Genomic DNA, 26494 nt, shown 5'->3' on the forward strand with positions numbered 1-26494 from the left:
CCACTATGGACCAGGTGGTACAGGCAGGCTTCTTAGAGGAGGCACCATTAAAGTTGAGACTTAAAGGATGGGACTGAGCCCACCATGAGTCAAACCTGGGGAATGGCATTCCAAAGGGAGTGCACAGAGCACTCAGAGACCCTGCTGCAACAGAGAGCTTGTATATTTTATGTGTATGTGATGTAAAGACTCAGAATGAACCCAGGGTTCGTCTGGCTTCCCCCTGGCCAGGCTGGGTGCTGCCGTACAACAAGGCTGAGTGGGAGTCATTCAGCACCCGCTCAGGTACACTACTCCGTCTGTTAGAAAGGTCCTCCTTTCAGGGGGCTGGGACCCAGCTCTCTCTGGGGGGTCACCCATCCTTCGCGGTCCTGTGGCTGGAGCCATAGAGAACACAGCTAAGCCACAGGACCCCATTCAGAAGGGAATGCAGCCTCTGTATCCTCTCTAAATCCATCTCAGTGCCACACATTCTGAGGATGTTGTTAGGATGCAGAAGTCACATTGTTAAAATATGTTTTATATATATTTGACAGCTCCTGCAGTTCACTTCTGAAGTTGATTAAAAGACACATGGCTTCCCATAAAAGTCCAGTGGGTTCAGCTGATCAGTAGTGTGGGGTTCCCACAGCATCTGCCTTGGCTGGATTCTTGCCCCCTGAGCCCAGGGCCACATTGTGCTGACTCTGCCTGTTTCCCTGACAGTCAAGTGGAGAGGCATGGCCATAAAGCCCGAGATCCTGCCCAGAAGGAGAGGAGGCTAGCAGAGGGGTGGGTTGATGATTGACAGGTGATGTCTTATGGTTTTATTATAAACAAACAGGGGTCAAGGAACCAAACTGGCGTTGAAGCCTTTTCTTTGTTAATATTACAAGTGAATCAGAGACAGGGCAGAGCAAGGGCTGGAGAGTCAGTGTTGCTTACTATTTACAAAGCTTAAAGCTGGACTGCCATGGCAGGCCCATTCTGCTTCCTTGGTTTTTACTGTTACAGATCAAGAAAAATAGGAATGTTTTCTAAAGATGCTGTTAAGCCATACTTTATATCAAACTTTTCTCTTTATTATTTCAATTTTTGTTTGGGTTGGCTTGAGAGGGAGGAGACTGGGAAAGGGTAAATTCCTCCCAAGCCCCTCTTTGGCATCCTTTCTGCTTTAGCCATGGCAGTGGGGCCCGTAGTGCAAGCTGGGGAGCGAGAAGAGGTGAGCTGCAGGACTGGGGCCGCCAGCTCAGCTCTCTGCTAAACCTTGCGACGTCCTTCCCCTCCATCTTGCCATACGTAGAGGGCCCCTCCCCCTCCAGTAATCCCCTTCCAATATTGCTGGGGTGGAGAGGAGAGGGGAGGTATGGGTGTAGCTAGAAGAAAAGGCTTTGCGGTCATTTACCCTTTGGCTTCCAGGCATTTGTCAGGTCCTTTCTGGAGGGAAGGCTTTTATAGGGAGGAGGGTGAGGTTTCCAGGATGCCAAAGATAAATGGTGACAACTGTTTGCTTTTGCTCCTGCATCTCTGGCACCCTCTTAGGTCCTGTTGCCTTAGAGAGCATTCGTTGTGGCGAAGCTCTGCCCACCTCTTTGGACTCCTCTGAGCCTGCTCTCCCCTCCCCTTTTTATTGCAGCAATGCTGAGACACACCAAGCTGCATCCCAGCTCCCAGAAACACCCTCTCCCTGCCCCTCTCACCCCCCCAAAAGGCAGGGCCAAGTGTTTCCCCACCCTCGATGCTCCTGTGGAGCCCTTTACACTTCTCTTTCCTAGAGGCACCTACACTTATCAAAATAACATTTTATACTTTTCTACCCAGTAGACCAGTGGTTCTCAAAGCGTGGTCCCTGGACAAGCATCACCACCACCATCATCACCTAGGAGCCTGTTAGAAATGCAGATTCTTGGGCCTCCCCCCCCCCCCGCCCCCAGACACCCTGACCCAGACACTCTGGGGGTGGTGCCCGGCATCTGTCATTGAACGAGCCCAGTGGGTGACTCAGCGCTCGCTGACGCTGACGGTTGGGAAGCACCGCACTGGGCTCTCAGCTCGTCCCATTCATTCCTGTATCCCTGACTCCTCCCACTGAGCCTGCACATCAACGTGCTCAGCAAAGGGTTCCTGAACAACAACAGGCCACTAATAGGTTAGACAAGTTGCTAAGGTGGTAACGGCCTAACCCCAGTAGGGAAACCAAGCCAGGCCCATCACCTGTCAGTGCTCAGTACATGTTATTCTCTTTGATCTTCTTTGACTTGTTCACAAAGGAATTTTGGTCGATGTAAACACACGAAGTCCCCAGAAGAACCCGACATCCTGCCCTACCCTCCTAAAAAAAGGATATTAAAAATATTCTTTCTCCATGCTCAGGCAAAGACCACCTCTGAATAGTACGAACTGCAGACACCATCTTTTTAATGCACTGTTATATGTGTAATTATGGAAACATAATTATGGTGTTTGAGGTCATTTTTCTTCAGTGTTGACCATTAGGAACATAACTTCCTTTTCTAAATCTGTTTTCATGGCTCATTTCATGTCTTTAATGTTGTGTGTGTGTGTGTGTGTGTGTGTGTGTGGTAAAATATACATAACATAAAATTTACCCTTTTTAACCATTTTAAAGTGCATTCGGTGGTGTTAATTACAGTCACACTGTTGTGCAAACATCATCACTAGCCCTTTCCAGAACTCTTTCCATCATCCCAAACGAACAATCCTGGTGGTGCAGCCGCTGTGGAAAACACTTTGGTGATTCCTTAAAAAGTTAAACATAGCATTGTCGTATGACCTGACAATTCTACTCCTAGAGTAGAATTTTGAGGAATATACTCAAAGGAATTGAAAGCAGAGACTCAAACAGATACTTGTACACCTATGTTCCTAGCAGAATTATTCGTAATAGCCGAAAGGTGGAAATAACTCATGTGCCCATCAAGGCATGAAGGGATAAATAAAATGTGGTATACGCCTACAGTGGAGTACTGTTCAGCCATAAAAAAGCTCAGCTCATTTTAACATACAACTTCTTTCCCAGGAATCTAACCAACTAGATGTTTGAGGAGACCTGAGGTGACTTTCTGTATTTTCACATCTATCACAGAAGCAAACTTAGAGTAGACGCTCAGTAAACACTCATTGGTTGAGGAAAAGTCTCTGTATCTTACTTTGTCTAGACTCAGAACAGTTGGTGTCAGACTTTGGTGTGTATCAGAATCCCCTGGAGGACTTGTTAAAACACAAATTTCTTGTTAAAACACTCTCAGGGTTACTAATTCAGAAGGTTTGTGGGCTTCCCTGGTGGCTCAGTGGTTGAGAGTCCGCCTGCCGATGCAGGGGACGCAGGCTCGTGCCCCGGTCCAGGAGGGTCCCACATGCAGCGGAGTGTCTGGGCCCGTGAGCCATGGCCGCTGAGCCTGCGCGTCCGGAGCCTGTGCTGCGCAACAGGAGAGGCCACAGCAGTGAGAGGCCCGCGTACCGCAAAAAAAAAAAAAAAGAAGGTTTGGGGTGCAGTCCCAGAATGTGCCTTTCTAACCAAATTCCCAGGTGATGCTGGTACTGCTGGTCTGGGGACCACACTCTGAGGACCACTGGTCTAGCACAGTATTTCTCAACCCTAACTGCACATTGGAGCTTCCTAGAGCTTCTAAGTTTGCCCCTGGCCCCCGCCCCAGAGATCAGGTTTAATGGGTCTTGGGTGGCGTCCAGAGACAGGAGGCTTTAAGAAGCTGCTCAGGTGATTCTGATGTGCGGCCGAAGTTAAGAGTCGCTGATAGAAAGACTTCATTACATCGACACCGTTGGGGCTGGAGCCAGGGCTTTTTGCTCTCTGGTGTCAAGGTAGGGTTTCTTTTTTCCAAAGTAATTAATTTTTTATTGTGGCAGAATATATATAACATAAATTTACCATTAATTACATTTAGTATATTCACAGTGTTGTACAACTGTCACCACTGTTTAGTTCCGGGACATTTGTATCATCCCAAAGGAAACGCCATACTCACTAAGCAGTCATTTCCCCTCCTCCCCCCAGCCCTTGGCAACCACTAATCTACCTGCTGTCTCTATAGGTTTGTCACTTCTGGATATTTCTGATAAATGGAATCACACAATTTGTGTCTGGCTTCTTTCACACAGTATAATGTTTTCAAGGTTCATCTATGATGTAGCATGTATCAGTACTTCATTCCTTTTTTATGGCTGAAGAGTATCCCATCGTGTGGATGTATCACACGTGTTTCTCATTTCATAGGGTTGCTTTTTGCTGTAGTTTAAATATTTGACTGCAGTTAACTTGCTATTCTCTGCTATAAAATAGCTGTTGACTGAAATAAAGCATTCACGTTCCTCTTGTGTGGGTTTTAGAAAGTAAACTGTCAACAGAGCTGGCACGAAAGGAAGCTGGAGATAATACAGCCTGGTTTCCTGGAGACGAGGGTCTGGGGGACAATGAGGCTAGTATTTGTAACAAGCTTCTGAATGAAGAGAGAAAACTTCAAATAATCATGATAATAAAGGCGTGTTCCATGCAAGGTGATGAAGCAATGTTCCCTGGCAGCAAAAGGAAACTGATGGGAGAGCAAATAATGTGAGCAGAGGCTGCCCTAGTGACCGCTCCTTCCCTGGCAGAGAGAGAGAGAGAGACTGACTCTGCTGCCAAAAAGCTGCTCTTCTCTCCCTTGCTCCCCCATCCACCTTCTCAGCACTCATCTTTGTGAAACGTGTGAGGCTGTCAGTGAGGGCCCGAGACTGGATGGGGTGGCTAGACAACAGGTCAGGGGCCGTCCTGCATATCTAAGTTGGATGCGGCCCTGAAGAAGCTATTTAGTTGTGGACTTTGATATCTATTTACTAGGACGAGAACCTCCCCTTCCCTCCTGCTCTGATTCCTCACCCCCTCTTTGCAACCAAACATCGTCCGGTCACTTCTGCATCTCCACTTCCTGCTCAGATCTCACTGCTTCCAGGCCCACATCCCACTGGATTCAAATAGACTCTTCAGCCCTCATTTGTCTTGCAGCCCTTGGCCCCAGTGCCTCCCCACCTACCCCACCCCATTTCTGAACCTGTCCTCTCTGGTTTCTGGGGGATACTGCTTTGTCTGAGTTATCTTCCCATTTCTCCTGCCCCTTCTCAGCTCTCTGTAGCTACCTGCCCTTAATGTCAGCTCTCCCTGTGGTTTTGTCCTTTTGGCTCTTCTCTTTCTCTCTCATTTACACTCCCCTGGGGTGACCTTATCTCCTCCCGTGGCTTCAGCACCACCTCTGCCCTGTTGGGGTTTCCTCCTGAGCTCCAGACCCATTGCCTACTGGCCACCCGCATTGGATGCTCCATGGGTTCCTGAAATCAGACGTGGCTGGAGGGGGAGGCAGACGAGCAAACAAATAATTTGAAAAATAACCAAACCTACCATCCTTTCCTCTGTCACCCTCCTCCTTCCAAAACCTCCTCCACCTCCTTCGAGGTTCTCTATCTCAGCTGATAGAACCGCCCACCCCCCAAAGGCTGGGAATCACACTCCACTCCTTCCTTTCCTTTGGCCCCATTTTTAGGCACAGAGATGTAACAATTTTACTCTTTTGGGAGTCTTTTTTTTAGGACAATATTTTTTCTTTATTTTTAATCTTTTTTTTAAAAATTGAAGTATAGTTGATTTACAGTGTTGTGTTAGAGTCAGGTGTACAGCAGAATGATTCAGTTATGTATGTGTGTATGTATATATGTATACATGTGTGTATATATGTATACGTGTGTGTATACATAGACGTGTGTCTGTATATGTAGATGTGGGTGTGTACGGAGACGTGTGTGTGTGTACATAGACGTGGGTGTGTACGGAGACGTGTGTGTGTATACGTATACGTGGCTGTGTATGTGTATATGTGTGGGTGTGTGTATGTATACGTGTATGTATATGTATACGTGTGTGTGTATACATATATATTCTTTTTCAGATTCTTTCTGAATTATAGGTTATTACAAGATATTGAGTATAGTTCCCTGTTTTATACAGTAGGACTTTGTTGTTTATTTTATATATAGTAGTGTGTTTCTGTTAATCCCAAATTCCTAATTTATCCCTCCCTCCCCCTTTTTTCCCTTTGGTAACCATAAGTTTGTTTTCTATGTCTCTGAGTCCATTTCTATTTTGTAAATAAGTTCATTTGTATCATTTTTTTGAAGATTCCACATATAAGTGATATCATATGATACATGTCTTTCTGTCTGACTTACTTTATTTAGTATGATAATCTCTAGGTCCATCCATGTTGCTGCAAATGGCATTATTTCATTCTTTTTTATGGCTGAGTAATATTCCATTGTGAATATATGTGTGTATAGAGATATGTGTGTATACATATATAATATATAATAACAGTATATACTTCTGTAAATACTGTATTCTTCGCGCCAAAATGGACAACCTGAATCTCATGAGAAACCCTCAGACAAACCCAAATGGAAGGACATGCTATGTGATATCTAGTCTGTATGCTTCAGAAATGTCAAGAGCAGGAAAGGTCTAAAGAGATGCCACAAATAAATTTAGTGAATTATCCGGATTGACTCCCAGTTCAGGAAAAAAAGCTATCAAGGACCAAATTAAGTTTCTTTTAAACTTGGCCTTCATCTGCCCCTACTGGCATAGCCCTGTTCAGATGCATAGCTCCATGTCTGTAGGCCTCACTGGCCTTGCTTCTCCAGCCCTCCACTCCCTACGCTAGATCCAGATCCAGACGTTTCTCTGCTGAAAGTTCTTCAGTGGCTCCTCAGGCCTTCAGGCTTAATCCCAAGGTCTGGAGTGCAGCCCACAAGCCCGTCATGATCCCACCCCCCTCTCTAGGCTTTGCTTCCCCTACTACCGTGTGTCACAAAGTGGGGGTGGGAGTCTTAAGACTTCACCCCGACTAACAAGTTAGCCTGCCACAGTTTCACGGATGCTGGTAAAGACACGAGACTGCTGAGTCAGAGACTGACAGTTTAATACTCACAGGGATAGCAGAGTGACATTTGCAGCTGTTTCTCAAGCCCCAGTTCCATCGGGTGATGTAACCAGGGCCTTGTAACGCCTCCACTTGCAAGCTGCTCTGCATAAGGAGCGTCCCTCTCAGCTTAGGAAACCCCAGCGTGTAAAGGGGGGTGGTTAGCAAACTTGCCCAACCTTTGCCTCCAAGAGAGACATGATTTTACTGGACAGCAAACAGATCTGCTCTCTGCCCTGGAAGGAGACACTGCCTTATCTATACAAGATGACTTGCTACATAAACATCTTTGAAAAGATAGTCTGGAACGAAAGCTGTCGGAGCCTCTGCTCACAGACGCAGGGAGAATCTTTTCCCTACCACTTCTCAGACACTGAGCTGCTGCCATCCTGATTCTCTGATTGCATCCCACACTCTCATCTGGTTTCAGAGCTCTGCTGCCTGCAGCGGAATGCCATTTTCATCCCTAAAACACACACCACCATGCACGTAAACATACACGCACTCTCCTTGCCCTGCTAACTCCTTTATCTTTCAAGAATCAGCTCTTCAGGGAAGCCTGACAGCCACTGTCACCCCCAAATGTAGGAATTCTGCCCCACCTTTGTGTCCCCAGGGTCAGTGTACGTTATCACAAGACTTAATCTGTTCCGTTGTCATTACCTGTTTACACACCTGCTTGCCGCTCAACCCTCAGTGCATGGAAGGCAGGGGCTGTGTCCTGCTTGTCTCTGATCCCCAGTGACCAGCCCACAAAGGGAATCATTAAGGATTGGTCAAAAGAATAAGTGAATCAGTGAATAGACTGTTATTTTAAAGCTGCTAGCAGTTTCTTCCTGTCACTTGAGGGGGAGTAGAATGTAAAAAACGGACGAGGATGGAAAATCTTCATGTGGGAAGGGGCAGGGCAGCTGGGGAGGTCCATAAGCATTTTCTGCATTCTGGGGGAGGGACCAAAACTTTGTCCCACTCCCCCTGTTGCAGGACAGAGCACTTGGATAAGCCCTCTTAGTGACCCAGACTTGAGGCAGGTAACTACCCAGCGTTTCTGTGAAAGCTCAGCCCCGGCTGTAACAGTCCAAGTGCTGGTGTTTCAGGCTGAGGTGCCAAGCGTTCTGTCTAGTGATCCAGTGATCCAAATAGGGTGCGTCTTTAACTGGTCTGTGCCCTTGCGAAGAGCACTGCCTTTCTAAAATAATGGATTTAGCTGTCCTGGACTGGAAGGTTGTTGCCTCACCTGTGGTGTTATTTCAGACTAAGCCAGTGGTGCTCAGGAGTGATTTTTGTCCCCTCGGGATGTTTGGCAACGTCTGTGGAGACATTTTTGGTGTCATAAGGGGGAATGCTGCTGACATTCAGTGGGTAGATGGCTAGCCAGGGATGCTGCTAAACATCGCACAGGGCACAGGACAGCCCCCAGACAAAGAATTATCCTGCCCCAAATGTCAACAGTGCAGAGGCTGAGAAGCCCTGGACTATTGTGATTGTCTCGGCTGGGCCACGCAGAAGGAAAGAGCAGATCACACATTGCAGAGGGTGTTCTTCTAGAAAGAATGAGGTGCTCTCTCTGTCAGTCATCCTGGGGCAGAAAAGAGGAATGGAGGCCTAACCTCAGGGGAGGGGAAACACAGTCAGGTCTCCAGGCCAGGAGAGCAAGACTGGTGCGTACATCCTGATGGTAGGAAACCCCCAGGGACAGGGACGATCATTGCCTTCGGGGAGTACTGATGACAGAGACATCTGACTTTCCTCTTAGGCTGTAGTTGCCTGCGTCACCCTGGGACCTCAGTCAAATTTTGTTAAACTCCAAAGCCTAGTGAGTTGTTGTTTTTCTTAAAGCTACCATTTAATGAGCACTTACTACATGCCAGGCATCATTCTATATCAAAGGTTGGCTAACATTTTCTGCAAAAGGCCAGATAGCAAATATTTTAGGCTTTGTGAGCTGTATGATCTCTGTCACTACTACCCAACTCTGCTTTTGTTTAAAAAAAAAAAAAAAGGCAGCCATAGAGAATATGTAAACAGGTGAGTGTAGCCGTGTTCCAAGAAGATTTTATTCACAAAAACAGGTGGTGGACTGGATTTGGCCCATGGGCCATAGTTCACCAACCCCCATTCTATATGCTTAACAGGTATTAATTAATCTGCGTAACAACCCTACGACAGAGGCACTATGTTCTCATTTAGCAGATGAGGTGACTGAGGCACAGATGTTGAGTAATATGCCCAAAGTCACGCGCCAGTAAGCAGCCAGGCTGCCACTGACCCTGACCCTCACGTTCTCCCCAGCAGCAGCCTTTGGAGGGTCCAGAGCCTGGGCGGCAGCAGCAGTTATGAGGTGGTGAGGGGGGACCAGCAGACAAGCCCTGGCGATGGTCCAGAGCTAGAGGGGAGAAGCAGCAATGGAGAGATTTGTGACCTTGTAAACATTCCTGGGGGGTCTGGAAATAACAGAAAGAGGGGATCTGGTAAAAGACGTGAGCTTTCTGCAGCTACCCACGGGGGAACCTGACCTAAGGGAGGCTGGCTAGTCTCTGAACATTGGCCTGCTGTTGAGCCCGTCCTTCACTTACCAGCTTTCACAAAGAGGAAGTCCTTTCTGATATCTAACCTATAGCGCTTTTGCTGTTATTTAAAGCTGCTCCCTCAGTTTTCCCTTTTAGGGGGAAAACTTGCTGTTTGATGGTTCTTCTCACACCTGAAAGCCTTCATCCAGTTCATCCAGGCTACTTCTTTTTTTTTTAATTAATTAATTTATTTTTGGCTGTGTTGCGTCTTCGTTGCTGCACACGGGCTTTCTCTAGTTGTGGAGAGCAGGGGCTACTCTTCGTTGCGGTGCGCGGGCTTCTCATTGCGGTGGCTTCTCTTGTTGTGGAGCACGGGCTCTAGGCACACGGGCTTCAGTAGTTGTGGCACACAGGCTCAGGATTTGTGGCACGTGGGCTCTACAGCGCAGGCTCAGTAGTTGTGGTGCACGGGCTTATTTGCTCCGCGGCCTGTGGGATCTTCGCGGACCAGGGATCGAACCCATGTCCCCTGCATTGGCAGGTGTATTCTTAACCACAGCGCCACCAGGGAAGTCCCCATCCAGGCTACTTCTGTCTCCCTTCCAGAGGGGTGTGAAGTGCAGTGGGAAGGTCAAGGGCTTTGGAGCCACTGGCCAAGCTGCCAGTCACAGCTCCACCACCTACTGGCTGTGTGACCTTGAACATATCTCTTAGATTCCCTGAGCCTCGCTTACAAAATGAAAGTGGCAGTACCCACCCGGCAGGACCCCAGGGCTGTTGGGAGGAATAAACATGGTAGCGTAGTGTCTATTTGTGATGGACTTATAAGACATGCTGGTTCCCAGGCCCTTCTGAATGGAATTGTCTCAATTCCTCCTTTCCGGCCCCCCCCCCCCCGCCCTTAGGGGCTGTTTTCCAACATTTTAGAGCAAGTTCTCCTTTTCACCTCTCCGGAAAACAAATCTAGGGCTCCCTGCCTGGCTCCTTTTACTTCTAATGAGATATGCATGGTGATGTGGCATTTCGTTTCAGACTGGTTTCACCTCTGAAATCCTGCCATCCCAGATCAAGTGCCACCTTCTCCCTGGTGCCTTCCCTCACTCCCAGAGCCAAAAGTAAACAGAGAAACAAACCATTCTTTCCTCGTTCCCTCAGCACCTCTCCTGCACTGGGCTCTCTGCCTCTGCCCGAGCAGCCCCTTGGGGGAGGCTGTCACTCTCCACATGGTGTGCATATGTTCTCCTTCTAGGTAACCCCCCTTGGGGCCAGAAGGGGCTCCTGCTCAGTCCCGTACCCCTCGAACACTGCCTTGCTTGCAGCAGGCTCGTGCTCAAAAACCACCAGGGAGGAAAACATTCTCCAGTGATCATTCAGCACATTAGCCTTCGCTGGAGAGTGAGCACTTGGTTATTAACCCCAGAGGATCCTATGCTTCTCAAGGCAGTTAAGTGAAGGAAGAGCATCAAAGTCCTGCCGTTCTCCATTGTTTTCCCCACGGCGTAACAAGGTTTCTGACCGGACATCTTTGCACACCCAGTCTTCCCTGCAGACCTCCCGTGCTCAGTTTTACTCAGCGCTGGGGCACTCCCTGTTCCATCCTTGCTGATAGAGACATTTAAGCATTACACCAGAAGGTTCATCAAGAGCTGGGAGGCTCTTGGGAAACTGCCAAAAGGAAGCACCGAGGGGTGGCTGTAAGTTCTCATCCAAGCTCCGCTCCAGGCAGTGGGATGTCAACGCACATTCCCGTAGCTCAGAAACCGGCGGAGAGGCTCACTCCAAGTTCACGGTGTAGGAGATGGAGCTGTAAGTGTCGGGGGTGTGGACACACCTAAGAATGTAGATACACGTGAACGTGGATGCATGCGAGCACACATACGTGTGCGTGTGTAAGTGCGTGCATACACCTCTCCTGAATCACCAGGACCGAGCACGGGGCAGGCAGCTCTCATTCAGCCTCTGCTGGGGCTCCTGTCTTGCTGCGCTCGCACGGTGTTCCTCACCAGGAGCTACTTCCTGCCCTTCTCCCCACCCCCAGGTCCACCCACTCTCTTTGATCTGCTTTTCTTCTTCACTTACGTGTGTCTATTCCCAGTTCTTCCTTCCAACTCTCATCTTTCTGATTCCAACCACCACACTCCCTCAGCTGTCCATCCTACTCCCCAGAATCCGAAAACGGTGTTGATTCATTACTGTCCCTGTAGGACCTCTGACATCTCTCCCAGCCGTGTGCCGCCTACAGTAACGATGACTTGACTGTATTGATTTTTTTCCCTGGCAACCACACTGCTGTTTGATCTACATTTCCCTTGAGTGTGTCACAAGGAACCATATCAAATGTTTATTTATGTCAACAGGTATTAAGTCTGTTGTGTTTTCTTTAACCACTAAGGCTTTTACTCTGATGTAGGGAAGAAAAGCAAGTTAATTTGGCATGATTTGTTTCTGGCAAGTCTATATTATTTACTTTTTCAAAAAACTCACTGCATTTCCTCAATGGCTTTTGCGCCGTGTTGTGATGCGTCGTGTAGGGTGCACAACGCCTAGCATAAAACGAGCATCCACCAGATGGCTGGGAGAATACACGAGACGGAAGTCAGGAGACACAACTTCCAGTCCTGGCTCAGCTTCTCATGCTTGGGCCACTTGACAGCTCTGCGCTTTCCTCGCCTCATCTGTAAATGAGTGTGGGGCTTGGCCACATCAGTGCTCCCCACTAGGGTCCCACCTAGGCAGCAGTGGCAGCCTGGATGCTGATTTGAATACTTCACGAAGCCCAACAGAGATGGGCTCTCATCTACAATCAGGCTGCTCCTGCCAGTTGCAACATTAGATATCATACGTTTCTGGCTGAGTTATATCAACAGGTCAGGACCCCCACTGCCCCTCCCGTGGTTCAGACCCCTATCCCCCTCTCCTGCATCTGGCCCCCTTCCTTCCATGTTTCACACTCAATTCACTCTTTACTTTGTAGCCACAGTGATCCTTCTAAAAGGCTTATCTCAGCTTTCCACCTAGAACGCTCCAGCTGTCCCCCTGCTGTCTCCAGAATGAGGTCCCAACTCCTCAGCCAGCTCACGGGCCCCTCACTCTGGCCCTGGTCCATCTCCCCAGCCCCTGCGCTCCTCACTGAGGTCCCTGGTAGTGCCCAGAACCTGCCAACCTAGGTGATCATTGCACAGTCTGTCCCTTAACCCTAAAGGCTCTTTCAACCCCTGCCCTTTGCCTGGCTAGCTCTTACATGTCCTCCAGGTCTCAGCTTAGACATCACCTCCTCCAGGAAGCCTTCTCTAATCCTTTCCCAAGTGAGGGCACTCTTTTCTGTGGTTCATCTCTCTGCTTTGTAAGGCCTAATTCACTGTCTCCTCCCAGATTCTCAGTCTTATTCATGCCTTATTCATCATTTCCTCAGCACCTAGCCTAATACTTGGCACTTTGTTTTTACTCTATAAATGTTTATGGAATAAATGTGAATCCTTATCTTGGGCTAACTAAAAACTTTGATTGGTTTTCAGATCTGTCTTTGATTAATAACAAATGGGAGAACTAACTATTTCATTAATAATTTGTTAAACCTTTTAAACAATGGTATCCATGGAGGAGGGCAGAATAAAAGAGTGATGCATGTGTAGGGTACCATTACTCTCAGGTCCCTTCTAGGTAATAATTCCAGAAATTTATTTGTATAACATTTTGGCTCAGGATCATGAAAAACACCTATAAACTCGAAGGGCACTATCAATGAAGAACCTTTAGATTTGCAGGTCATAGGAGAATAGACAGTTACTCACGTTGGAATCACCAGTTTGCCTCTGGGCTTCCTGGTGGGCAAAGCCAAAAGGGGAAACAGTCATCTGCATGACTGCCTCAGACCCGCTACAAAACCTCTTTGTTCCACAACCTTCACAGTCACCTTTTCTCCTTTCTCCACTTCTCGTGCAGTTCCCAGAAGATGGAGTACCAAGGAGAGGCCTCCCTACAAAAGCAGCAGGCGCCATTTGCCAGTGTCACCATTCCCTGCTGTAAGCAAGTCTCACCCTCATCATAACCAAGGAGCCCTTTCTAAGCCAACTGTCCCAAAAGGTGGGGGCAGCATGACCATCTGCCCTGAAGCTAACCACGGGCATCCTTACGAGATCTGCATGGGTCTCCTATTCACCCAGAACTCATACAGCTGATCTAGTCACAAGTTAATGATTACAAACTCATTTAAAAAGTTAAGATGAGCTAAATGAGCCATTTTATGTAGAGTCATGCCAGTTCTTTTTTTTTTATATACTGCAATTTTATTTCAGTCGCACAAATGAAGTTAGCATGTAGGAAATTTAAATGAAACAGTACGGTAAAAATAGCAGAGAACCAAAAACTCTAATAAGGAAGTCCACCTAAAGCATGAGAATTCAACATTCATTAGTGTTTCATCTTCAGTTTTGATTGACACTTGATGCTTGCAAATTTTGAAACAAACTTTGAGATCATGATGACTATTCTGAAGAGATTTCAGCACCAGCACTAAGGTTTGTACATTCAGTTGGTTTGCAATTGACTTGTTAGCCATTTACACAGTGTATAGTACAGATTTGTCACAGGTCAGATCACAGTGTTGAAGGAAAGAAGTACCTTCCTGTAATTAGAAAGGATCCCTTAAACTGCACTCAGCTTAAGACATGCAACGTACAAAAGCACAAAAACCATCATAATATTGCGGCTCCAAGGAACATAGTTTTGATAAGGAAAGTAACCTAAGCTTCTGCTTCCCGTTTTAATTACTGAAATCTCTAACAATGACAAAACTGTCACATAGAGCTCTCGGGGAAGATGGCGGAAGAGTAAGACGCGGAGATCACCTTCCTCCCCACAGATACACCAGAAATACATCTACACGTGGAACAACTCCTACAGAACACCTACTGAAGGCTGGCAGAAGACCTCAGACCTCCCAAAAGGCAAGAAACTCCCCACGTACCTGGGTAGGGCAAAAGAAAAAACAGAGACAAAAGAATAGGGACGGCACCTGCACCAGTGGGAGGGAGCTGTGAAGGAGGAAAAGTTTCCACACTCTAGGAAGCCCCTTCGCGGGCTGAGACTGCGGGAGGCGGAGGGGGGAGCTTCGAGGCTGCGGAGGAGAGCACAGCAACGGGTGCGGAGGGCAAAGCGGGGAGATTCCCGCACAGAGGATCGGTGCCGACCGGCACTCACCAGCCCGAGAGGCTTGTCTGCTCACCCGCCGGGGCGGGCGGGGCTGCGAGCTGAGGTCGGAGCGCAGGGAGAGGACTGGGGTTGGCGGCTTGAACATAGCCTGAAGGGGTTAGTGCACCACAGCTAGCCGGGAGGGAGTCCGGGGAAAAGCCTGCACCTGCAGAAGAGGCAGGAGACTTTTCCTTCCCTCTCTGTTTCCTGGGGCGTGAGGAGAGGGGTTTAAGAACGCTGCTTAAAGGAACTCCAGAGACGGGCGCGAGCCGCGGCTAAAAGCGCGAACCCCAGAGACGGGCGCGAGCCGCGGCTGAAAGCACGGACCCCAGAGACGGGCGCGAGCCGCGGCTGAAAGCGCGGAATCCAGAGACGGGCGCGAGCCGCGGCTGAAAGCGCGGAATCCAGAGATGGGCGCGAGCCGCGGCTGAAAGCGTGGAATCCAGAGACGGGCGCGAGCCGCGGCTGAAAGCGCGGAATCCAGAGACGGGCGCAAGCCGCGGCTAAAAGCGCGGACCCCAGAGGCGGGCGGGAGACGTTAAGGCTGCTGCTGCCGCCACCGAGGGGCCTGTGTGCGAGCACAGGTCACTCTCCACACCCCTCTTCCACGGAGCCTGTGCAGCCCGCCACTGCCGGGTTCCCGGGATCCAGGGGCAACTTCCCCGGGAGAGCGCACAGCGGGCCTCAGGCTGGTGCAAAGTCACGCCGGCCTTTGCCACCGCAGGCCCGCCCCGCACTCTGTGCCCCTCCGTCCCCGCCGGCCTGAGTGCGCCAGAGCCCCCAATCAGCGGCTCTTTTAACCCCATCCTGTCTGAGCAAAAAACAGACGCCCTCCAGCGATCTACACGCAGTGGCAGGGCCAGATCCAAAGCTTAGCCCTGGGAGCTGTGAGAACAAAGAAGAGAAAGGGAAATCTCTCCCAGCAGCCTCAGAAGCAGCGGATTAAAGCTCCACAATCAACTTGATGTACCCTGCATCTGTGGAATATCTGAATAGACAACCAATCATCCCAAATTAAGGAAGTGGACTTTAGGAGCAAGATCTATGATTTTTTTCCCCTTTCCTCTTTTTGTGAATGTGTATGTGTATGCTTCTGTGTGAGATCTTGTCTGTATAGTCTTGCTTCCACCATTTGTCCTAGGGTTCTATCCGTCCATGTTTTTTTTTTAATTTTTTTTCTTAATAATTAATTTTAATAACCTTATTATACTTTACCTTCGTTCTTTCTTTCTTTCCGTCCTTCCTTCCCTCCTTTAGACAACGAATCATCCCAAATTGAGGAGGTGGTCTCTGACAGCAAGATTTAGGATTTTTCCCCCTTTACCTCTTTTTGTGAGGGTGTATGTGTATGCTTCTGTGTAAGATTTTGTCGGTATAGCTTTGCTTCCAACATTTGTCCTAAGGTTCTTTCCATCCCTTTTTTTTTTTTCTAAATAAGAAGTTTTTAATTCAATAACTTTATTATACTTTATTTTATTTTTACTGTATCTTCTTTCTTTCTGTCTTTTTTCCTTCTTTCCCTCCTTCCTTCCTTCCTCCCTCCCTCCCTCCCTCCTTTCTTTCCTTCTTGCCTTCTTTCCTTCTTTGTTTCTTTCTTTCTTTCTTCCTTCCTTCCTACCCTCCTTTCCTTCTTTCTTTCCTCATACTTCTACTAATTCCCTCTACTTTTTCTCCCTTTTATCCTGAGCCTGTGGATGAAAAGCTTTTGGTGCTCCAGCCAGGAGGCAGGGCTCTGCCTCTGAGGTAGGACAGCCAACTTCAGGACACTGATCAACAAGAGACCTCCCAGCTCCACATAATATCAAACGGCGAAAATCTCCCAGAGACCTCCATCTTAACACCAGCACCCAGCTTCACTCAACGACCAGCAAGCCACAGTGCTGGAAAACCTATGCCAAACAACTAGCAAAACAGGAACACAACCCCACCCATTAGCAGAGAGGCTTCCTAAAATCATAATAAAGCCACAGACACCCCCAAACACACCACCAGACGTGAACCTGCCCACTAGAGAGACAAGATCCAGCCTCATCCACCACAATACAGGCACTAGCCCCCTCCACCAGGAAGCCTACACAACCCACTGAACCAACCTTAGCCACTGGAGACAGACATCAAAAACAGGAGGAACTACAAACCTGCAGCCTGCAAAAAGGAGACCCCAAACACAGTAAGATAAGCAAAATGAGAAGACAGAAAAACACACAGCAGATAAAGGAGCAAGATAAAAATGCACCAGACCTAATAAATGAAGAGGAAATAGGCAGTCTACCTGAAAGAGAATTCAGAATAATGATAGTAAGATTGATCCGAAATCTTGGAGATAGAATGGACAATAGATTGGACAAAATGCAAGAATCAGTTAACAAGGACCTAGAAGAACTAAAGATGAAACAAGCAACGATGAACAACACAATAAATGAAATTAAAAGTACTCTAGATGGGATCAATAGCAGAATAACTGAGGCAGAAGAACGGATAAGTGACCTGGAAGATAAAATAGTGGAAATAACTACTGCAGAGCAGAATAAAGAAAAAAGAATGAAAAGAACTGAGGACAGTCTCAGAGACCTCTGGGACAACATTAAACGCACCAACATTCGAATTATAGGGGTTCCAGAAGAAGAAGAGAAAAAGAAAGGGACTGAGAAAATATTTGAAGAGATTATAGTTGAAAACTTCCCTAATATGGGAAAGGAAATAGTTAATCAAGTCCAGGAAGCACAGAGAGTCCCATACAAGATAAATCCAAGGAGAAATACGCCAAGACACATATTAATCAAACTGTCAAAAATTAAATACAAAGAAAGCATATTAAAAGCAGCAAGGGAAAAACAACAAATAACACATAAGGGAATCCCCATAAGGTTAACAGCTGATCTCTCAGCAGAAACCCTACAAGCCAGAAGGGAGTGGCAGGACATACTGAAAGTGATGAAGGAGAAAAACCTGCAGCCAAGACTACTCTACCCAGCAAGGATCTCATTCAGATTTGATGGAGAAATTAAAACCTTTACAGACAAGCAAAAGCTGAGAGAGTTCAGCACCACCAAACCAGCTTTACAACAAATGCTAAAGGATCTTCTCTAGGCAAGAAACACAAGAGAAGGAAAAGACCTACAATAACGAACCCAAAACAATTTAGAAAATGGGAATAGGAACATACATATCGATAATTACCTTAAATGTAAATGGACTAAATGCTCCCACCAAAAGACACAGATTAGCTGAATGGATACAAAAACAAGACCCTTATATATGCTGTCTACAAGAGACCCACTTCAGACCTAGAGACACATACAGACTGAAAGTAAGGGGATGGAAAAAGATATTCCATGCAAATGGAAGCCAAAAGAAAGCTGGAGTAGCAATTCTCATATCAGACAAAATAGACTTTAAAATAAGGACTATTAAAAGAGACAAACAAGGACACTACATAATGATCAAGGGATCGATCCAAGAAGAAGATATAACAATTGTAAATATTTATGCACCCAACATAGGAGCACCTCAATACATAAGGCAAATACTAACAGCCATAAAAGGGGAAATCGACAGTAACACATTCATAGTAGGGGACTTAAACACCCCACTTTCACCCATGGACAGATCATCCAAAATGAAAATAAATAAGGAAACACAAGCTTTAAATGATACATTAAACAAGATGGACTTAATTGATATTTATAGGACACTCCATCCAAAAACAACAGACTACACATTTTTCTCAAGTGCTCATGGAACATTCTCCAGGATAGATCATATCTTAGGTCACAAATCAAGCCTTGGTAAATTTAAGAAAATTGAAATTGTATCAAGTATCTTTTCTGACCACAACGCCATGAGACTAGATATCAATTACAGGAAAAGATCTGTAAAAAATACAAACACATGGAGGCTAAACAATACACTACTTAATAATGAAGAGATCACTGAAGAAATCAAAGAGGAAATCAAAAAATACCTAGAAACAAATGACAATGGAGACACAACGACCCAAAACCTGTGGGATGCAGCAAAAGCAGTTCTAAGGGGGAAGTTTATAGCAATACAAGCCCACCTTAAGAAGCAGGAAACATCTCGAATAAACAACCTAACCTTGCACCTCAAGCAATTAGAGAAAGAAGAACAAAAAAACCCCAAAGCTAGCAGAAGGAAAGAAATCATAAAAATCAGATCAGAAATAAATGAAAAAGAAATGAAGGAAACAATAGCAAAGATCAATAAAACTAAAAGCTGGTTCTTTGAGAAGATAAACAAAATAGATAAACCACTAGCCAGACTCATCAAGAAAAAAAGGGAGAAGACTCAAATCAATAGAATTAGAAATGCAAAAGGAGAGGTAACAACTGACACTGCAGAGATAAAAGAGATCATGAGAGATTACTACAAGCAACTCTATGCCAATAAAATGGACAATCTGGAAGAAATGGACAAATTCTTAGAAATGCACAACCTGCCAAGACTGAATCAGGAAGAAATAGAAAATATGAACAGACCAATCACAAGCACTGAAATTGAAACTGTGATTAAAAATCTTCCAACAAAGAAAAGCCCAGGACCAGATGGCTTCACAGGCGAATTCTATCAAACATTTAGAGAAGAGCTAACACCTATCCTTCTCAAACTCTTCCAAAATATAGCAGAGGGAGGACCACTCCCTAACTCCTTCTACGAGGCCACCATCACCTTGATACCAAAACCAGACAAGGATGTCACAAAGAAAGAAAACTACAGGCCAATATCACTGATGAACATAGATGCAAAAATCCTCAACAAAATACTAGCAAACAGAATCCAACAGCACATTAAAAGGATCATACACCATGATCAAGTGGGGTTTATTCCAGGAATGCAAGGATTCTTCAATATACGCAAATCTATCAACGTGATAAACCATATTAACAAATTGAAGGAGAAAAACCATATGATCATCTCAATAGATGCAGAGAAAGCTTTTGACAAAATTCAACACCCATTTATGATAAAAACCCTGCAGAAAGTAGGCATAGAGGGAACTTTCCTCAACATAATAAAGGCCATATATGACAAGCCCACAGCAAACATCATCCTCAATGGTGAAAAACTGAAAGCATTTCCACTAAGATCAGGAACAAGACAAGGTTGCCCACTCTCACCACTCTTATTCAACATTGTTTTGGAAGTTTTAGCCACAGCAATCAGAGAAGAAAAGGAAATAAAAGGAATCCAAATCGGAAAAGAAGAAGTAAAGCTGTCACTGTTTGCAGATGACATGATCCTATACATAGAGAACCCTAAAGATGCTACCAGAAAACTACTAGAGCTAATCAATGAATTTGGTAAGGTGGCAGGATACAAAATTAATGCACAGAAATCTCTGGCATTCCTATATACTAATGATGAAAAATCTGAAAGTGAAATCAAGAAAACACTCCCATTTACCATTGCAACAAAAAGAATAAAATATCTAGGAATAAACCTACCTAAGGAGACAAAAGACCTGTATGCAGAAAATTATAAGACACTGATGAAAGAAATTAAAGATGATATAAATAGATGGAGAGATATACCATGTTCTTGGATTGGAAGAATCAACATTGTGAAAATGACTCTACTACCCAAAGCAATCTATAGATTCAATGCCATCCCTATCAAACTACCACTGGCATTTTTCACAGAACTAGAACAAAAAATTTCACAATTTGTATGGAAACACAAAAGACCCCGAATAGCCAAAGCAATCTTGAGAACGAAAGAAGGAACTGGAGGAATCAGGCTCCCTGACTTCAGACTATACTACAAAGCTACAGTCATCAAGACGGTATGGTACTGGCACAAAAACAGAAAGATAGATCAATGGAACAGGATAGAAAGCCCAGAGATAAACCCATGCACATATGGACACCTTATCTTTGATAAAGGTGGCAGTAATGTACAATGGAGAAAGGACAGCCTCTTCAATAAGTGGTGCTGGGAAAACTGGACAGGTACATTTAAAAGTATGAGATTAGATCACTCCCTAACACCATGCACAAAAATAAGCTCAAAATGGATTAAAGAACTAAATGTAAGGCCAGAAACTATCAAACTCTTAGAGGAAAACATAGGCAGAACACTCTATGACATAAATCACAGCAAGATCCTTTCTGACCCACCTCCTAGAGTAATGGAAATAAAAACAAAAATAAACAAATGGGACCTAATGAAACTTAAAAGCTTTTGCACAGCAAAGGAAACCATAAACAAGACCAAAAGACAACCCTCAGAATGGGAGAAAATATTTGCAAATGAAGCAACCGACAAAGGATTAATCTCCAAAATTTACAAGCAGCTCATGCAGCTCAATAACAAGAAAACAAACAACCCAATCCAAAAATGGGCAGAAGACCTAAATAGACATTTCTCCAAAGAAGATATACAGACTGCCAACAAACACATGAAAGAATGCTCAACATCATTAATCATTAGAGAAATGCAAATCAAAACTACAATGAGATATCATCTCACACCAGTCAGAATGGCCATCATCAAAAAATCTAGAAACAATAAATGCTGGAGAGGGTGTGGAGAAAAGGGAACACTCTTGCACTGCTGGTGGGAATGTGAATTGGTTCAGCCACTATGGAGAACAGTATGGAGGTTCCTTAAAAAACTACAAATAGAACTACCATATGACCCAGCAATCCCACTACTGGGCATATACCCTGAGAAAACCAAAATTCAAAAAGAGTCATGTACCAAAATGTTCATTGCAGCTCTATTTACAATAGCCCGGAGATGGAAACAACCTAAGTGCCCGTCATCGGATGAATGGATAAAGAAGATGTGGCACATATATACAATGGAATATTACTCAGCCATAAAAAGAAACGAAATTGAGCTATTTGTAATGAGGTGGATAGACCTAGAGTCTGTCATACAGAGTGAAGTAAGTCAGAAAGAAAAAGACAAATACCGTATGCTAACACATATATATGGAATTTAAGAAAAATATGTCATGAAGAACCTAGGGGTAAAGCAGGAATAAAGACGCAGACCTCTTAGAGAACGGACTTGAGGTTATGGGGAGGGGGAAGGGTGAGCTGTGACAGGGCGAGAGAGAGTCATGGGCATATACACACTAACAAAGGCAGTAAGGTAGATAGTTAGTGGGAAGCAGCCGCATGGCACAGGGATATTGGCTCGGTGCTTTGTGACAGCCTGGAGGGGTGGGATGGGGAGGGTGGGAGGGAGGGAGACGCAACAGGGAAGACATATGGGAACATATGTTTATGTATGACTGATTCACTTTGTTATAAAGCAGAAACTAACACACCATTGTAAAGCAATTATACCCCAATAAAGATGTTAAAAAAAAAAAAAAAAAAAAAAAATTGAAAAAAAAAAAAAAAAAAAAAAAAAAAAAAAAAAAAAAAAAAAAAAAAAAAAAAAAAAAAAAAAAAAAAAAAAAAAACTGTCACATAGGACAGTTACGTCAGTCCTGAGTCAACCTTTATGGACATGAGGAGGTGGCAGCTCGTATTTGTTCCTTCCTGGTTGGCAAAAATTAAATGTTTGCCAGGTCACTGGAAAGCTTGTTCCTTAAAGGAATACTTTTGTGAGTTAAAAAAAAAAGAAAAAGAGCCCGTCTATGGGAATTCCCTGGCGGTCCAGTGGTTAGGCCTTGGTGCTCTCACTGCCGTGGCCCAGTTCAATCCCTGGTCAGGGAACTAAGATCCCACAAGCCATGTGTCTCAGCCAAAAAAAAAAAAGCACCTAATTTATTTTGTTTACAAATACTTGTCATACTGGTCCAACACCACTAAAAAGTGTAAGTGAACTGTGGCTTGACTGAAAATTGAAAGAAGTTACAGTTCAAAATCTAATATGATTCCCCATCATTCCTATATGCTGTGTTGGACAGCATGCATACTAGCCATTATTTTTACATTTTCTTGCCCCTACTGTTTCACTATTTAATTGTTGATCAATTAAATCATTTCAGCTCCTTTCTCTGTGCTCTTAGCATCGAACAGGGTGCTTCTTGGTATTTGTGGAACAGCTACCATATTTCATTGCTTCTAGATGCCGTGGATTATAAGATATATCCCACTTACAGAGATGCTAAAATAAAAAAGTTGCATCTGAGACTCAATGAAATACCGTCTTTGTCCACAGCAGGTCCTGGCTCTCTCTCTTTTTTTTTTTTTTAACATCTTTATTGGAGTATAATTGCTTTACAATGGTGTGTTAGTTTCTGCTTTATAACAATGTGAATCAGTTATACATATACGTGTGTTCCCATATCTCTTCCCTCTTGTGTCTCCCTCCCTCCCACCCTCCCTATCCCACCCCTCTAGGTGGTCACAAAGCACCGAGTTGATCTCCCTGTGCTATGCGACTGCTTCCCACTAGCCAGCTATTTTATGTTTGGTAGGAGGCAAGAATATACAGTGGAGAAAAGACAGCCTCTTCAATAAGTGGTGCTGAGAAAACTGGACAGCTACATGTAAAAGTATGAAATTAGAACACTCCCTGGCTCTCTTTCTTGGCCATGCGGTGTGACCCTGGGAAGAGTCTGGCTGTGCTCTTGGGCTCCGCAGTCGTGCCTGCACCCTTCACCCCTGTGGCCGCCCCTGCAGAGGAAGACAGTAACAGACCAGGAGAGAGGGCCCCTGCTCCCTTCAAGGAGACGTGGAGCCTGCTGAGACAATCTCTGGTCCATTCTCCGTGGAAAACGAGACCTTCTAGTCTCTGCCCGGGGCGCCTTCACACACCTGCTCTGAATTCAGCCTTTTTGCTTTCAATCTTTCTTCTAAGCTGGTTTACCCCACCGGCTCCTCTCTCTCCCCCTGCTGGGGATGGGCTGCCAAGGGCTTTAACTGGCTTCTGAATGCCTGGGGCTTGAGACCAGCATGAAGCAGAGAGGGCAAGTTTGAGCACAGCCAGAGGCCTGACGGAGCCCCTGGCAGGACCCCCTCCCAGCTCTCGCCAGCCAACTCTCAGCCTGCAGTTCCAAGGCTTGTCTCTGCCCCAGGCGGGTGACAGTCCCTGCACGGGGCTGGACTTACGTAGCTCAGAGCCCTGGTAGCCCAGCTCCAGATTTCTTCCCAGCTCCACTCCTGAACCCTAAATCAAGGCTCAGCCCAGAGGCTCAGGGGGGAGTAGCACCCTGCCCCCGTGGCTGGGCAGGGAGGCAGGGCGTGCTCCAGTGACTTCAGCTGCGTGGCTGAGGTGACCACGGCTATGGAACCAGATATCTGGTGCCTAGATGCCAGGAAAGTTCCCCGGGCGATGAGCTCCAGCTCGACCCCTGGTCTGAAGGATAAGGCTGGGAAGAACTTTCTGGCCTGTGACGCCCGTGGGACAAGGGCTTGGCGCCCTTGGGGTTTTTTTGCTCAATCACTTTTTTTCTCACAAGGGAAACTCCTTTTGTTTGTTCAGAATATAAAAAGAATACCTCCTCACTGTTAAAAACTCAGGCAGTTCAGAAAAGCACGAAGAAGTAGATCCTTTCTAACAAAACTCAGGTTTGTTTGGTATTGTGGAGTTTACCAGGCAGAACTCCACCATAACTCTGTGAAGTAACGGGAAAGAAGACGATTAGCTACACGTGCTCACTGTTCGCCAGGCACTGCGAGCCTGCTTCTGTGTATTATTTAATCCTCGCCATGACTCTGAAGCAAAGCAGAGCTTCTCAAACTTGAGTGTGTATCAGAATCACCTGATGGGCTTGTTAAAACAGACTGCTGGGCCCAGCCCCAGAGTTTTTGATTTGGAGGTAAATCTGGGCAGGGCCCGAGAATTTGCGTTTCTAACAGAGTCATATATGGTGCTTTTCTTGCTGCTAAAAGAACAGGCGGTGAAGGGTTTGGGTTTTTCCTCCCAGGCTCCTCCCATGAGTTTCACTTGTAGTTCTGAGTGTTTGGGAAGGGCATCCCAAGCCCCAGGTGATGTTGGTGCTGCCCTTCCAGGCGCCACTGAGGTAGATGCTATTACTGCTCCCATTTTGTAGTTGAGAAAACCGAGCTCCAGAGAGGTTGTTACTTTCCTAAGACCATTTATCCAGAAAGTGGCCTAGCTGCTATTTCCAGGAGGTCTGCCTGGTTCTGGGCTTTGTCCACTCTCCACTTCTTCCTCCTGGTTTTCTGTCTCACCCGTCCCTCGCCCCCCATGACACTACACCCGCCTTTAGGAACAAATGCTAGCTTCCCTAGTTTTTCACCCAGCTGGTAAGGCCAGCTGTGAATATGAACATGCAGGCATTTGGGCAGCTACAGGCCAAGATCCTCCAGAACACACAAACCTCAATTCTGCAACTCAGGAAAGATGAGAAATCATGACGCGCGGGTAGACCACACCACATCCAGGCAGACCCTGGATGTCACAACTTCAGTTAGAAGTAACTGGAACCATAGCACAGATTTAATAAATCACAGCGGGTTGGATTGCTAAGCCTCGAGGGAAATCCCCAAGACACAGGGGTTAGGGATTCAGTTCCCTGGCATGAAAAACATGTTTTGGCCTTTTTTGTTCTCTCTCCCTCTTTCCCATAAGAGTCCTTTGTGCCTCTTGTCCTTCATCCTCAGGATGGCAGTGGGAACGGGGGAGAAGTCACTGGGGTATTGTGAGTTGTCCAGGCCTCTACCTTTGGTAAAGACGACAGTTCTCCGTAATAAAATCAGCCTATTAATTGCACATGCTCCCTAACTGCTGTTCTAAGTTCTCCCTTTAGCTCTAATTTAATCTGTTTTTTATACTGCCTTTGAGTGTGAAGGTCACACGGTGCCTTTGCCTACTACAAAAGTAAAGCTTCCTAGCTTCCTTGCATGTGTTCCATGTCTTGTTCTAGCTTGGGAAGGATGTCCCGAACCCCAGAGATAGTTTGTTTATAGTAACTTAATATTCCAGCAGATGCTGGACAGAAGGGGGTGGAGGTGGGAGCCTGGAGAACCAATGAGGTTCGCTCCAATGGAGGATCCCTTCCTAATTCCCAAAGGAAATTCTTTAAAACAGAGCGTCTGTTGTCTGGGAGAAAGGAGAGCAGTTAAGGAATGAGGTGGCAGTGCCTGGTCACAGGGGGTCCTGACAGAGCCCGGGACCAAGAAGCTGGGCAGGAGGGCCTACGAGCCCGGTGCCCGGCACCAGCAGGCTAAGCTGCCATCTTTCCAGCGTCCCCGATCTGGGATGGAGGGGTGGATGCCTTGCGAGACCCTGACTTGGGGAGAAGTGGGACTCATTCACCTGCCAGGAGGGGGGTTGGCTTCCTCTTCCCCTTACATCTCATCTCCCATGACGGTTTGTCTTATTTCTCCCAAATGATGAACAGTGGTATTTGTCTGTTTCTGAACTAGCTCACACTGGAGGAGCACCAGAGCAGTGTCTGGCATCCTCTGGGATGGAGCCCCATGTCCGTTCTCTGCTCACGTGATGCGTTCCTGGGTCGTTAGCTTCAATACAGTCACTCCTTTTGGTTGCTCTGTTATTTTGAACACGCTGAGGGTTTTTTGGTTGTTTCTTGTGGGAGGGCTGAAAAATCTCTTGGGGTAAGGATGACTCTCCCAGCCAGCTGGAATTTTTTCACTCTTTTATTGACTATAATATACATACAGAAAAGTGCACGTATCGTAAGTGAACAGCTTGATGGATTTTCACAAACTGAACACAGCACCCGTGTCAAGGGACGAAACGTGACCAATATGCCCTCCTTCCAGTCACCTCCGCACCCCAAGGGCAACTGCTACCCTGCCTTCTAACAGCAGAGATGCACTTGAGCAGACTGGAGTTCAGCCTTCTCTCACGTGTCAGCCTGACTTGCAGTTGCCCTCCATTTCAGAGTTGGTGGCTCAGCAGGATTGAATTGGGGCT

At 46.1% G+C, this 26494-nt stretch overlaps 2 protein-coding genes across 6 annotated transcripts in view; one reads left to right on the top strand and one right to left on the bottom strand.

Moving 5' to 3' along the window:
- The window catches only part of APH1B (aph-1 homolog B, gamma-secretase subunit), a 116335-nt gene that overhangs the window by 81854 nt on the left and 7987 nt on the right, over nt 1–26494 (top strand). The window contains exon 7 of one of the 2 annotated variants that reach the window (XM_067749693.1): nt 13418–14269. The exons of the other annotated variant lie outside the window; for it this stretch is intronic. The gene's annotated coding sequence lies outside the window, so the exon portion shown is untranslated. Of the gene's footprint in view, nt 1–13417; nt 14270–26494 lie in introns of those variants that run through there. 2 annotated transcript variants of the gene reach the window in all.
- CA12 (carbonic anhydrase 12) overlaps nt 1–26494 on the bottom strand; it is a 69165-nt gene that overhangs the window by 30594 nt on the left and 12077 nt on the right. The window lies entirely within an intron of this gene.

This window comes from Pseudorca crassidens, chromosome 1 (assembly GCF_039906515.1).
Source record: "Pseudorca crassidens isolate mPseCra1 chromosome 1, mPseCra1.hap1, whole genome shotgun sequence".
NCBI classification, from domain to species: Eukaryota; Metazoa; Chordata; class Mammalia; order Artiodactyla; family Delphinidae; genus Pseudorca; species Pseudorca crassidens.